Source organism: Mastomys coucha, unplaced genomic scaffold (assembly GCF_008632895.1).
Source record: "Mastomys coucha isolate ucsf_1 unplaced genomic scaffold, UCSF_Mcou_1 pScaffold9, whole genome shotgun sequence".
Classification (NCBI taxonomy): domain Eukaryota; kingdom Metazoa; phylum Chordata; class Mammalia; order Rodentia; family Muridae; genus Mastomys; species Mastomys coucha.
In genome coordinates, this window is record NW_022196915.1 from 36598060 (window position 1) to 36613898 (window position 15839).

General features: G+C 36.7%; 1 protein-coding gene and 1 long non-coding RNA gene across 2 annotated transcripts in view; both read right to left on the reverse strand.

Annotated features, from left to right (window-relative positions):
• The window catches only part of LOC116084394 (olfactory receptor 4N5), a 10292-nt gene extending 6815 nt beyond the window's left edge, over positions 1 to 3477 (reverse strand). Inside the window, exon 1 of the mRNA XM_031361371.1 lies at positions 3445 to 3477. The gene's annotated coding sequence lies outside the window, so the exon portion shown is untranslated. The remainder of the gene's footprint in view (positions 1 to 3444) is intronic.
• LOC116084396 overlaps positions 1 to 15818 on the reverse strand; it is a 35918-nt gene extending 20100 nt beyond the window's left edge. The window contains exon 1 of the long non-coding RNA XR_004116092.1: positions 15681 to 15818. This is a non-coding gene — a long non-coding RNA (uncharacterized LOC116084396). The remainder of the gene's footprint in view (positions 1 to 15680) is intronic.
• Between the last annotated feature and the right edge of the window lie 21 nt (positions 15819 to 15839).

Below are 15839 nucleotides of genomic sequence, written 5' to 3' on the forward strand. Positions count from 1 at the left end.
TTGAAATACAGCCTTATTACAATGAAACCCAATGTCTAAAAATTATTCTTATTTTGGGCTTGTACCACTATAAGAGCCAAGATTTTAAACTCTACTAAATACAAAACAAACAAAAATACTTTATATATTTGTGTTCATTTAAGAAAATACTAGTAGTGATGCATTATTTTTAAGTATACAGCTAATATGTTTGGAGTTATTCAAAATTTATATTGAGAAAAATGTATTTTCACTATTGCTGTAGACAAGTATCTACATAAGACTGTTAAATTGATTGTTGTTTTATATCAAACAACTTTTATGATACTTATTGTTATAATATTTTATAAATTTTAAGGAATATGACAAAAAAGATATTGTAGGTATTGAAGGGGGGTCTATGTGAGGATCGGTGGTACAAAAGGGAAACAAGAATGTGATTCAATTCTATTGAATTAAAATATGTTTTTAAATGTTAAAAAAAAATCATGTCCCCAAACAAAAACAGTATCATGCTACAGTTTCAGATGCAAGCAAATTGGAAATTAAAAAAAAAAAAACAATAAATTACTGAAGGATGTTAAAACATAAGTCATCTAAAATCATATGTGTTTAAGGGTAGATAGTCCCAAATACAATTTATGTAAACTCTCTAAAATGTAACACCTATAGAGGCAGAAAGTTGATAAGATATTGATGAGGTTCTGAACTGAAATGGAGGTTTACACTGAACATGAGAGTTTTAATATGATGAATGTAATTTAGCAATGTGCACAATTCTTAAATATATTTATGATCAACAAATAATACACTTAAATTATGAATACTTATCAAATACTGTTTATGTCAACATGTTTAATGTTGCTGGTAAATTTTGAGGGATAATTCTAAAGAGAGTAGATTTTTGATTAAATATGTCAGAAATCATTAATAATCTTTCCATGTAAATAGAGAGAAGGAGAAAGAAAAATGGAAAGTCACCTTGAAAAGTCTCTAAAGAGAATTTGTGAAAATTTTTGGCATTGTATACTACTACACATATATGTGGACTTATAGGTGATTAGTCACATGTGTATTTATAACATCCAAATGTTATGGAACACGTTTGTAAAATGCATGGGCACATACAAAGGCACACCAATACATAGACATATATAATCACTCACATAAATTATAAGTGTAAACAAATTGAAAGAGAAAAAATATTTTCTTCGATTCTCTTTGACCTCGTTGCAGAGCTTCTTCGTCATTCATTTATCTGTTTATCTGCTGACCATCACATGTATGCCACACTGCAAGTAAAAATCTCTCAGAAAAATAAGCTCAGAGTCCTATTTATACATTGTGACATTACAACACTGACACAGTTAATTTTCTGACTCTTCCTCACATTTATATTTCCAAGACTTAAGTAAGCATTACTGAGAGGAGCCATCCCTTTTTCTTTGCTGTTTTCTGCATTTACCTTAACCCCTGTTGTCTATCGTATGGAAATCAGTGTTATTAAATATCATTAGCCAACCTCTTCTCTTCTTTTATTCTCATTTGTTTCAGTGGTTATTTCAGTGGTTCTCATAGGGATGGGACAAATGGGCATTTATCTGTACAATATAAGTTCTAAGGACAGAAGTTTGAAACATTGTACTGCCGAAGAATGAGTGTTTTATTCCAGTCAACTGAGATGATAAAGAATTGGTGGTTGGTGTAGGCTAAGATGGAAGCCTCAATTCTTTGCAGCTGCAAAATTTGCTCACTTCAACTGATCAAACAACAACAAATGCAATTTGCATTGAAAATACATATGCAGAAGATACAACTTTCTCCCCCCCCCCTTTCTCAGAGTTCATTAACACAGGCACTGTCAGACAACACAGCATGCAATTGTTCCCAAAGCGAATGATTCAGGAGCAAGCTTTCTGTGCTAGCTGTTCACTTCCTCCCTTTCCTCTCTCTCTGTCATCTTTATGGCTCTTCTCATGGTCTTATTTTTTTAAATTTGATTCCTGACATCTCTGATTTTAATTCCCGTACTCTTATGCATGTGTTTTTGGTTTCATCATTTATTTTTCTTGCAAAGCATGTCTCCAAGTTTTCTGTCCCTTTGTTATTTTCTCTATACCTCTCATTCCCCATACTCTTTGAGTTAGTAGTTTTTGCTTTGTTCTCTACACTTAACCAACTAGTTATGTTCAAACAAGAATGAGCTATAAACAAGGCTGTCAATGTGAAAAAGAGCAAAGGATGTTTGGAAAGAGGAAAATGAAAGGGGAAATATAACTATATTACACTGTCAAAAAGAGAATAATTAATTAAAATGTACACACACACACACACACACACAATATTGCTTTGGGTATAACGTCTAGATCTCTTTACTTGTCTCAAAGAACAGTGAGCACAGTAAAGACTTCCCAAGTGTCTATTTTGATGGATTTATTAATGATTGGCAATGTTTCACTCACTTGTCAATGATGGGCCTTTTCTTCTGAATTTTATCCTATTTGAAATGTTTTCATCTAAATTACTCATGAATCTCTTGCCATCCTCTTACATGGTTTTTCTCTTTCTAACTCATCTTGGAACAAATGATGTTCTTTTTTTTTTCTCAAAATGCATGTATACTAATTATACTTGCAAAATAAGATATATCTGCAATTTAGCCACTATATAATTTTAGAATAGAAATGAATTTTTAAAGTATGCAGTTACATCTAAGGAGGAGAATGAATTTATTTGCTTTCTCAAGAGTAGAGAGTATTAATGTAAAATAACTTGATTAGCAGTAAGTGTCTAAACTGACCTAAGAAAGAATTTAATGATTAGATAAATTATGCTACCACATGATGAGAGGCTATATTGGCAGAGTGTCTCTGATTGCCCTGGCATTGACCTTAGGATCTCGGACAGATTTATGAAAATATGGAATCATTTAACTAAATTGCTCTTTCTGAATTTCAGTTCTCCAAGCTTGATTCTTGTATTGTTCTATGCTAGGATCAATGTACAAAACAAAAAAACAGTTCACATAAGCAGGGATACAAGGTGGTTGGCAAACTCAATATCAGTGAAGTTTGTTTTAAGACTAAGCTTACTTAGATTTTTTTTATATAAAGTGATGCTAATCTCTTTATTCATTTTAATTTAGGTAAGTATTGGGGAAGGTCCATAGTTTATATTAGATTCAAATTGAAATTAAGTTTGACAATACCAAAGCTACTGTTATATCCACTTGTTTTTAATAAAATATTAGCCTCTTTAATTTTGGCCATCAGATGTTGCAGGAGTATTATTTAATGAGGGTAGGAAGTAGAACACAGCTTAATTTAGTGCTGTTTTACTCTGTTTCAACAGCATTGATCTGCTCTCATGATTTCATTGCAAATGTAGTCCCAGAAAAATATAATTGCATTTCTACTTCTTATTTGTATATACTTTATAAATATAAGTAACGATAAAAAATTTCACCTTAGTAGCAGTCCAATATGTTCAAACAGGCAGCTATTCTTTTCCATCCATGGGAAAAAAATAACTGATCATGTAAAGTTTTCTTTAAATATGTTTCCTCATATTGGTGAGTCTTTAGATTATGAAATCGCGTCTTCAAATTTGAGATGCAAAACAAAATGTGTTTGGGGATTTTATTAGCACTGTTTAATACAAAAGGGAATTAATTGGACAACTCAAACAGATGCAACAATCACAGGTACATTTTAAGTACTATACAGTCAAGGAAGGTGGCACCTCAGACATCACTGCTCATGACATGACTTTAAGTTATCCAGTTATCAAAGACAGCTATGATGCTATGACACTTAAATTTACAAGGGAAAAGAAACAAAGTATCCATGTATATAACAACAGTACATTCTTGTTTATGAAGGAATTAATTAATAAGCCTCAGTCAATAATAAGTATACTGGAATATGAATATATTAGGTGACAAGACAGAGAATGTATCATGTACTGTGTATTATTTTTTGAAGGAATAATGTACTTCATTGTGGTGATCACAGCCAGTTCCTGTTTGAATTTCATCTTAAACAAAAGAGTAAATTATTGGTTTTAATATTTGTATAGCATATGTTAATTTTTAAATGTATTTCTATTATCTTTGGGATGTATGATTCATATGATTCTCTTTCTCATTTAAAGATTAATGGGTGTTTTGTTTCATTTTGCTTGATTTCGGTATTTTTTTTTTGTCCCATTGGTTCTTTGTTTAGATTTTTGTGTTTTTGGTTTTTTCTTGGTTTTAAAGTTTTTGGTTCTTGTCTCTTGGTCTGAGAAAGAGAAACAGAGAGAGGGAGAGAGAGACAGAGACAGAGAGACAGAGAGACACACAGAGAGAATTAGGTAGCTAGGTATATAGGGAGGACTTAGAAATGTTGTGGGAGAGAAAACATGATCAAAGCATTGTGTAAAAGATATATTTTATATTTTTCTTTTTCTCGGAGGAGAAACTGGGGAAGAAGATATTATATGGCATGTAAATAAAGAAAATATCTAATAAAAAATAAAAGATATTGCATATAAAAGATTTAAGTGATAGCAAATAAAACTAAAATATTAATAATTATTATTTTCTTATTAATTTAAATGAATTTGAATTTTGGTGTTTTGAATGTAAATAAATCTAAATTTACAAAATTAATGAAATGTATTCACATATACCTCTATTTAAATTTTTGCCCAGTTTAGTCACAGGTATAGTAATAATTAAAGGTGAATTAAAAACTTGAGTACAGCAGGACCATTTTGATCATGTTTTCTTTTCCTACGCAGAGATTGTGTTGAAACACAATACTTCTCTGCTGAAAATAAAAAGCATTATGTGTATATCACTATTATTGTGTGAAAATATATGGAATGAATATTCAGAAATACAGTAACTTAAAAACACAGGAAAGCCGGAGTGAAAGAGCAAAAAACACAAGGATAAACAAGTGAAAAACAGCTGCTTAGAGCCACCCTGGTGACCTGTCCTGGGAACACGCATCCCCACTGCCTTCCCACACTACCTCCAGAATACTGTCTTAGTGCAGAGAACCACAGCTTGTATTGTGAACCCCAACCTCTCACTTTAAGAACTCTTGCTCATCCACATCTGCACCTGGGGAACTTAAACTCCTACTTCTTTTCATGAACTTCATGCTCTCTCTCTATATATGTGTGTGCATGTGCATATGCGTGTGCCTGTGCATGTGCGTGTGCCTGTGTGTGTGTCTATGTACATATCAGCCTACCTTCCAGGCCCTTTCCTGAGCTCCAGTTTGCATTGCTAACTGCACTCACTCACCACACAGAGGGCCCCGGGCTTCTCCCATCCTTAATCCGGATTCTTCCCCAAGTATACTCCATTCATTCTACCCAGTTCCATTCTCTTCAGTTTTCTGTATTCTTCTTGTATCTGTATGGGCATTTTTCTTAATTTGGCAAAGTTTTCTTCTACATGCTTACTAAAGATCTGGTTTATGCCATTGATCTGGTATTATTCTTTTTCATCTATGCCTATAATTTGAAGGTTAGGGTTTTTCATAGTATTTATCATTTCTTGTATATTTTTCTTTATGTTTAACTTTTTTCATTTTATTTGCTTATTTTATCTATATCTTACATTATCTTGGACTTTTTAATATTCTCTCTTTTGCTAGATTCATTTCACTTGCAAAACAAATCCCTTGAGTTTTATGGCCAATATATTGGGTGTTTCAGGTTGAATCTTCTTTAGTGGTTCTGTCTATTAACCAAATTCAATTTTCAAATTCTATAATGTCTTTTTCATTTCCATCAGCCCTGTGCTTGTGTATTCTTGATACCACTCTGGCATTTATTTTCCTTAATTTTTTTGTCCTTGATTTTATTGATCTGTTTTCTTGTGTCTTCCTTAATCTCCTTGAATTTTTTGATGAAGTTAATGACTGTTCTTTTAAATTCTATGGCCTGGGTTTACCTGCATCACTCAACTTGACAAATATTTATGGCCTTGTGAGTTTGGAGGGTAGAAGATACCTAGCCTTCAATTTTTACATTGTTTGTAGTTTTGCAATGAGACTGGTCATGTTGACATCATTGTTAGTCTTGTATCTGATATGGATAGATCAGTTTGGAAAAGATCACAGGGTATGTGGACCAAATTTAGTGTAAAAGTCAGATATGCCTTACATGGAATGAATTCACATGAATATGGGGAGGTGTGCTTGCATGTAAGATGTATAACCTAGTCTAATCCTGGAGATTGGGGGTAAATCTCAGGGCTGAGGTGGGTGCGTTGAGGCAGAATGAGGTTGACATACCCATCCAGATCCTTGGTGTGCAAGATATAGCAGTATAGATTTAAATATGGCATAGGAGGGTCCTATGTTTTGTTCAGGTGTGGAGGATCTTTGAAGAAGCCTGGATTTTGGGCAGCACAGTTAATGGTGGCCAGACTATGCAGGGGATTGGATGAGTGACCCAGGTTCCTTCTATGGGACTAGGGGAGGTTTGTGGAGGGAACATCAGGTGTTCTTACTGGGACAAACCATAATGAAAGATTTTAGGTCATTACTTTTTAAATTTAGCCAAAACTACATTCACTGGATAAAGGCAGAAAGCATCACTTCTATATTTTCTCTTTTTTGTTTTTACCAAAATATCATAAGAACAATCTCTTTTCAGTTGCTAATATTCTCTCATTCTGAAAACTCTTGAGCTGGGTCATCACAGTTCACATAGCTTTTAACACTACTGTCTTCCAAACTTCTACTAGGAGAGCCAATTAAATACTACTTACAGTGTTCAATTGATTTATTTTTTTAATAATTTATTTATTTTTTAAATGTATGTTTGGTGTTTGGCCTACATGTACATGTGTGAGAGTGTTGGATCTTCTGGAACTGGAACTGGAATTATAGACAGTTATGAGCGGCCATGCAGATGCTGAGTATTGAACCTGGGTCCTCTGTAGGAGGTGCTGGGTCATCTCTCCAGACCCAGTTTCTAGTTGATAATGTCATAGCCTTTCGTATTCTTACAACAGCAACAACAACAACAACAAAACACATTTGCAGGTCTGACATAGCAATACCCCACAATTCTGGTACAGCCTGTATATTTGATACTATCCTATTGCTATGATACAATACCACTGTCAAAGGAATTTATGGAAGGAATGGTTTATTTGTCTATTTGTCTTAAGGTTCCAGAATGATAAGAGTCCATTAGAACGGGGAAACATGGCAGCCAATAGCAGGCATGATGACTGGAGCAGAAGCTGGAGGCTCACATCTCTAATCATATGTAGAAAAACAGAGAGAGCAGGCAGGGAATGGCACACATCTTTACACTGACAAAGCATGTATCCCATGACACACTACCTCCAGCAAGGCTACACTTCCTAACCCTCTTCAAATAACACCACGAACTAGGGACAAAGTATTCATATGCACAAGAATAAATGGGCATCTCCTTCACTCCACCATGCCACATGCTTATTTTGTGGCTTCTATGAATGGGTTTGTTTCAGTCACTTCTTTTTTACTTCTCCAATTTAGTGGAACATAAGTTTTCATGATATGTCCTCATGATATTCTGTGGGACCGTGAAAGGTAGCATGGTCCCCAGTTGAGCTAAGGGACCCTGAAGGGACAGTAGGAACTTTGCTTACTCCCAGGCACCAGGCCCCTATCACTAGCTGCAGCCCCTCCACCCCTGTAGATTTGTGACCATTAGTCATGTAAGGGCAACACCCAATGCCCCTCCACATGTAGAGGAAATGACCTGTGGTCAGGTAGGCTCAAGACAGATCTCCATTTTAATGAGGTACCTAAAGGCCTTGGAGGGCTTAGCTAATAAGCTTTCCTTCCCAGACATTCCTCTCTGCAAAGGTATTTAATTTCAGGCCTACCCTGAGAAGTGGGGTATGGTTTTACACATCCACTTTGCACCATTACAATAAATGCCTTAAAACTATGGACTGCCTCTTTTCATCGGGATCTTCACCTATAGAGCCACCATCTATATAGTCTCCCGTTCTCCCCCAATCCTCACCCCGGCTCATTCCTTTCTCAGCTCTTCCAGGGCTCCCGGGCATGCCTAGACATCCAAGAAGAGCCTAAGAACCAGAAGGCCTGGCCTCCTTGCAGGCCAGGGAACCCCTGAGCCAGTTCTGACTGCTCTGTCTCAGACTGTGCTTCCCACCCCAGGAGTGATGTTCCAGGGCTTCCCTAAGGCCTAACAACCGCCTGGTGACAGACTGAGATAAGCTCAGTCAACTCCCAGATCCTGCCTCCCTGTGGCAGAGTGATGGAGACCTGTTTATTCTATTTCATTAGCTGCTGCCACAATTTTGATTGTTACTTTCTGAATGCTAGTTTTGAGTTAAGTTGAATTTTGAGTTAAATTTAGTTTTTCTGAGTCTTAAGATATATCCTTATTTATATATTTGTCATCTCTCAAATGTTTGATGTAGGCACTTAGTACTATACTTCATTTTAGGATTTTCTTCCTGTTCCTATAGATTTCAGTAAGTTGTGCCAGCCATTTTATTTGGTTATAGGTATTTAAAATGTTTTATTGAATCTTTGTGAGTTTCATATCATGTAGCCCAGACCCACTCATCTCCCCTGTCCTTTGCCCTTGAACCACCCTCAATAAAACACAAACAAACAGCAAAGCATAGAAAACATCTCATAGTGGAAGCTGTAGTATGTCTCAGTGTGTCCCACAGTGTGTCTCTCTGTTCACACAGTCTCACTTGCAAATGTTCATTGTAATCACCCCAATGCCTTCACAGCCTAACTCCAGATGGTGGTGCCAGCCCTCCCACCCTCTCACCCTTGGGCATGGCTTACCTGTGCTCTCTCACCTAGGGCCAACTCTACTGTGATGCTTAGGTGAGATGCAGTGCCCACTTTCCCAAGTGCTGTAGTTGACTGCCAAATGAGTTGCAGCTCATTTGCTCTCATGATCCTGGGGTCAGCTCTCCTAAGAGCTGTAGGTTCTGGAGATGTCATTGGTATTACCCCAGCAGCCATGTTGCCTCATGTCAAATGACTGGCCAGGCCAGCTCTCCTATGCTCACACCCTTGAGGTTGGCTCACCCCTGCCATGAGAGTCAGCTTTGCTATGTTGTCCAAGTGAAGTGCAAGGCGTGCTCTTCTGAGTGCTGCAGCTAGTGATGGACAAGGATAGCTTTCCTGAGCTCATGATCGCTTGGGACTCAGACGTGGTCTTCAGTGGCAGCTTGGGATGGGAACTCACCATGGCCCCATGTGGTAGGGCTGGCCACTCACAACAGGCCACCTCTCCATCCTCTAGTCTTCAGCTCCATGTGTTTTCAGAATGCTCAAGCTGCTTCACTTCTTTTTCTCTTTTATCTGACCACCACATACTTACATTTTGTGGTAGCTCTGTTACAGGCTAGCCATGTGGCTGGTGGCTGATGGGCTCCTGATTGACGTTTTCCATCCATGCTGCATGACATAGTGGCAAGCAGGTATCTATGGTCCACCTATGAAAGGCACTGGAGCGCAGGTCTCTCTATCTCTTCCTGCACCACACTACCTGCATGGAATTTTATTTGATCTGACATCTATGAGTTCTAGACATAAATCAACTTTGGCTATCAAGCTAGGCATCAAGCTAGGATGAACAAAGACTGCCATCTGCTTTGACCCTGATTAATATAAGAACAATGCCACCAACAAGGTAAGGAGCAATTATAGATTTTATATTTGCTTCCTGATTTATTCAATGACATGCAAAAGTTTAATCTCAGTGAATTCTTTCTGTAGATTCTATTGTTGCTGGCATCTAACCAGCAACATTGTGGTAAGATAGGATGTTATTTCGATTTTCCTATATATGTTGAAACTTGCTTTGTGACCTAATATGTGTGTAGAAAGTTTTATGGTTGCAGAGAAGAGCCTGTATCCTTTCACATTTGGAGGGACTATTCCCTAGTTGTACCTTAGTCCCATTGTATTTATAATTATCATTTATATCCAGTGTTTACTTGTCAAATTTTATTTGCTTAAGACGTTTATTAGTATTTTGATTAGGATTTCTATTGGTGTGCTGAAACACCATGATAAAAAACAAGTTAGGGAGGAAAATGTTTATTTGACTTACACTTCTATATTGCAGTTCATTATTAAGGGAATCCAGGACAGAAACTGAAGTAGGATAGGGCCCTGGAGTCCCAAGCTGATGAAGAGACCATAGTAGGGTTGTCCTTACTGTCTTGCTCCTCATAATTTCCTCAGGCTGCTTTCTTATGGAACCCAGGATCATGAGCCAGGGATGTTACCACCCACAAGGAGTTGGGCCTACCCTCAACAATCACCAGTTAAAAAAAAATGCTCTATAGGCTTGCCTATAGCCTGGTTTTATGTAGGCATTGTTTTGATTGACATTCTTTCCTCTCAGCTTGTGTCAAGTAGACATAAAACTATTTAGCACAATGTGAGTAGGGTATTGGTGCCATCTATTATCACCTATTGTCATCTATTGAGATTAATTTCTTAGTTCACAGCTTGTGATATTTATATTATGAAATAAGATGTTTATTTTTTTGAGTTATGATATCTTCTAGAGAGATTATTCTAATTATGAGTTTGAAATTACCTTCTCATTATTTTTGTATTGAAGTCTCTTTGGTCAGCTATCAAAATGAGTATAATTGCTATTTCTTAGCTCCATTTGCTTGCATGGAATACCTTTTCTAGTCTTTCTGCTTAATGTTGTGTCTGTTTTTGGTAGTAGTCTGTCTTTCTCAGAGGAAGCAAACTATCATGTATTTATATTCAATCTACTAGTTTGTTATTTTCTTGTAGAATTGTTACCATTAATAATATTCAGTTATAGAAAATGTGTATTGGTTCACATCATTTTGTGTATCCTTAGAATCCATTTGATTCATTAACCTGGAATTATTATTTATACCTTGTTGTGTTGTTAGCTTGTTTCTGTTTAGACCAAAGTACTCTTTCTAGTATTCTCTGAAGAGCTGGTTTAGTTTTCACAAATTCACTTAGTGCACTTTTACCATAGCGATCTTTCACTTCTTCAGTTTTAATACTTTTTTTATTTTGTTTTTGCTTTTTGATTTTTGTTTTGGTAGTCACACACAAATGGTCACACACAAAATGAAATACATCTTTTCAGGACCTTCTGGCTTTAGATGTTTCTACCAGATAATCAGGTCTTGTTCTGCTGGGACTGTCTTCATGAGTGACTTTGCCCTTCTCTCTCACAGCCTTGAATGCTCTTTATCTTGTCATTGTTTCAGTTTTTTAAATATGATATATCATGGTAAGTTTCTTTGTTTATATTTTCTTGTTTTTATAGATTTGCTTTCTTTTAAATATGTATATATTGGGAAGCAGGGTATGTGTACATAATGTAGTTCACTAAGAAGGCCCAAAGTGATATCAGATCACCTGGAGCCAAAGTAGCTGATGGTTGTGTTCTTACTGGGTGCTAGGAACTAAAGTCCACTCCTCTGGAAGAGTGAGACATGTTCTTAACTGCTGAGCCATCTGTCCTGCCTCAGAAAAGTTTCTTTTCTTGCTTTAAATAGTATTTTATAGGCTTCTTGTACCAAGTTGTGCATCATTTTCTCTAGATTTGGAAATTTTTTTCTTCTGTAATTTTATTGAAAATATTTTCTATTGCTTTTATATTATAATCTTTTATGCCTTGTGCCCATATTCCAGGTATTTGTTGTAGAGTGCTCTATGTTCTACTAGTATTCTTTTAGTATATCATTGACCTTTACTGAATGACCTAACTCCTCTACCTTTTGTCCCAACCCCGATACTCTGTTTTCTCTGTGTTACAACCCTGATACTGTGATATTGTCTTGTACTTGATCCAGTCTATCAGTTATGCTTTCCACAGACCATTATAAATTATAATCATTTTTGTAATTTTTGTATATTATTAATGTGAAAATTCTTTAAAATTGCTTCTATTGCCCTCTATTACTGCAGGATTAATAAGTTTGGTTGAATATGTTATCCCGGCTCTCTCTCTCTCTCTCTCTCTCTCTCTCTCTCTCTCTCTCTCTCTCTGTCTGTCTGTCTCTGTCTCTTTCTCTCTCTGTCTCTCTCTCTCCCTCTCTCCCTCTCTCTGTCTCTCTCTCTCCCTCTCTCCATCTCTCTCTCTCCCTCTCTCTCTTCCTCTCTCCCCCTCTCTCTCTCTTTCTTTCTCTCTCTCTCTCTCACTCACTGTATGTGTTTATGTTTGTATGTGTGTATACATGTGTGTTTGTGTTTTGATGAAGGACTTTGTACATCTATATCCATAATTAATTCGTTGGGTGAGGGTTTTTTATTTAAATTTTTCTTAAATTCAAGTTTTCTTCTTCCAATGTTGATTGCTTACAAGGCTCAGGATAGGATTAATTTGTAGATGTGTGGTATGATTGTCTATGTGAAATTAGTATTTAGAATAAAAGAAAAAAACTGTCTTCAGAAACTCAAATACTATGCTGGTTCTGTTTTGGTCTCTTCCTCGAATGTGCATCTTGTGTCATGTGTTGTGGTATTCCCCATGAGCCTGTGTCAAATTAGGCCCTCACATGGTTCTATGACTTCTACTGCCATGAGTTGTGGAACTTTCAGTGCTTATAAACCTTACCTCCAGACAGTCTGAGTTTCTGCCCTTGTTCCATAGCTTCTAGCACTAGTAAGTATATGGAACATGCTTGGTCCATGTGAGCTTTAGCTTGAATTAGACACCATTATAACCTTGGGTCTACAGCATCTGCTATGAGTTGCACAATTTCAAATGTGTGGGCTTATTTTTGTTCAGATATTGTCCTCATCTTAGGTCCACAGCTTTTACTATGAATAGTACAATTCCCTGTATCAATTGGGGCCCCAAAGATTTGTGAAAAATTTCAAATTGGGCTATAGATGGTCTGCATCCCAGGTTTAGAATTCTTGGTCTATATTTTTTCTAATTAATATAACTAAAAATTTACTTTCTATTTACTCTTGATAGGTATTCATTTGTAGAAATATTCTCTTCTTCTCAATGATCTAATTTTGGATATTTGATTCTAAAAATAGTCTCATAATCAGTTGTGTTTCTTTTCTGTTCATTATTATATGTATCTTTATCAGTATTTCATTTAAAGATTTTTGTTGATATAAACTATTCTTACTCATATTTGCTGTATTTTACTCAGAAAGTCAAACATCAATTTCCCAGCAGGTGCTTAGAATGGTGAGATTAGACATTTTATTGTGGACCTTCTTTCTAGTGTAGGGTTCAGAAATACCACATGGACCTTCTACATAGCTTCTGGTAAATTTTATAGAATAGATGTTGGCTTGGGCAAGAACAAAGAAGTATGACTTAGTCTTTAGAGAAAATACTTTCATCAAATAACTTGTTGGGATTTTTAGACATGCATACAATATTCCTTGACAATAATTCAACCCATTTCTCCACCTAACTCTCCATCTTCCATCTTTTGGGCCTTCCCACTTTCTGTTCTCCTTTTTGCCTTAAATATAATCCACCAGTTTTAATTTGTGCTGCTTGTATACTCATGTGGGGCAGAGAGCAGTTCTGACAACCGGAGTCCAGTAAAGCAGAGCCACCTTGGAACCCCGGAGACCCAATGAGCAATGTATTTGCTTATAAGGGATGGTAGGCGTTCAGTGATTGCTTCTGAGACCAATGGCTCAGATTTCAGCGCAGATCCCTCACAGCTGCCCCTGCAGATGTGTGCTCTATCAGGCAGACAACCTCAAACTCCCAGCATTCTTGCTGGACCTTACACACAGTCATCTGACCACAAGCCAGGCATGCCACGCCCCATACAATACAAGGGGTGGTTTGCTCCCTCCTCACTCTCTTACCCTTCCTCTCTTGCTCCTTACTCTCTCTTACTTCTCTCCCCCTCATTCTTACTTCCTCTTGCTCTCTTGCTCTCTCTCCTTTCTCTTTTGCTCTTTGTTCTCTTCTCTGCCTTTCTCCCTCTCCTTCTTTTCTCTCTCTCTCCTTCTACTCAACTAGCATATTTCTCCTTCCTACAATAAAAAAACTCATTCATACATTGCCTCCTTTGTAATTAAGGCACCATGGAGCAAACAGGCCAGCCCCGGAGGAGAGAGAGAGACCCCGTTCCTCAGCACCAGGCCCCCTGCATTTGGAACGGCATACTCATTGGTTAGAAGCTGTCTGTAAGCATAGCTGAACTACTACAAGTCACACCCTTAAGGGAAACTAACTCTGTTTTCCTCAGAAGCCATAAATTATCAAGAGCTCTTTAGCTAGGCATGGGAGCTCATGACTCTCTCCTTTGTCCAAGGTGAATGTTTGCTGGTTTGATTTTGTGCAGGTTTTGTGTAAGCAACCACTGATAGTGTGAATTCATAAACACAGCAGTCCTGACATGTACAGAAAACAGATTTTTCTCTAGTCCTTGCTAGTCTCTAGCTCTCCTAATCCTTTTATTGAGCGTTCAGTGACTCTTCTACCAGTAAATAGTCAAGATTCGTTTGATGTTTTATTGTCACTAGTTCATATTTATTTTGTACTAGATTGCTATAAAGTCATTAAAATGTAGCTGCTTAATAATTTATATAACATAAAGGCCCATATTTTCATTTCATCTTTATTATATGTGGAATATGTACATAGTATCATGATTCAGCTGGATATCAACCTTTCATTGGCTTTCTCCTTTACATTTCCTTGACAGTTTTCATTCAGTGTGCTTTTGAATTTACTGATTTGGTTTGTGCCTCCTTGGTTCAAGATATGAGAATTGCATTTTACACTTTATAAATCTAATATCAATCATAATTTATTCATGTGACTAACTAAAATTCATTTATATCTATTAATGCAATTCATTATATTTACTGAAATTGTTGCTATGAATATTCTTATATTCTGTTATAATTATCTCTTTACAAATACATATATAATGAATGTCAAAAGCCAGAATGCTCAATAATTTCATTTTCATTTTTCCTGAAAATTTCATTATCTTACTTAGAGATGTTATGATAGCCATAACTGTAAAGTACATGTCTATATGTATTTATGTATGCAGCATGTTTATATATATAAGCAGCATATATATCATACACATACATACATATATATGTATATATATATTATGTATGCATCTCTAAGTAAAAAGAAGTCATGAATTTGAGAGGTAGGATACTTTAGAGGGATTAGAGTGAGGAATGGGAGGAGGAAAAATGTATAATTGTATTTTAAATAAAAATGAAGTCCTGGGATTGGACCACAAGAAGATAGCACCAATGGATTGCAGTCTGCCAAAGGCTAAGGAGGGTGAATGATCTGTGGCATGGGATTGAAGTCCAGAGTTGGGCCTTTCTAAGGTGACCAAACATGTGTATGACCTGCTTGCATTTGCCCCCAGTTTTTCTTACCAGCCCTGTCCAGGGGTGGAACAAAAAAAGAATAGACCCTACTCCCTGGGATATCTTAGATCTGGGGCAGTCAGTTTTAGAATTGATTTTTAGCCATTTGTAACTTCTGTATCTGCCCTTTCTGGCCTTTGGGAAGAAATTACCATTTAAGATGGAGAGAGAGCTTAAGTAAAGGACATGGACCCTCTAGGGAATGATTGGCTATGATAAAGGACAGGCCTCTGCAAAGATCTTGGAGACAGAATTGTACTTTCTCTATCTGGCATTGAGACCCTGGACCCTCAGTGCTTCACTTACCCTATGGGGTTTGGTTCCTAGGGTGTCCTGGATCTCAGGCTGTTAGTGGGTGGTGCTGTGGCTGTCCTGGAATTAATGGACTAGCTATTTGTTCAACAATTGCTGTGACTTTTCCATGGCCATTGACCACACAAGAGTGATGCCCAAACTCTGGAAGAC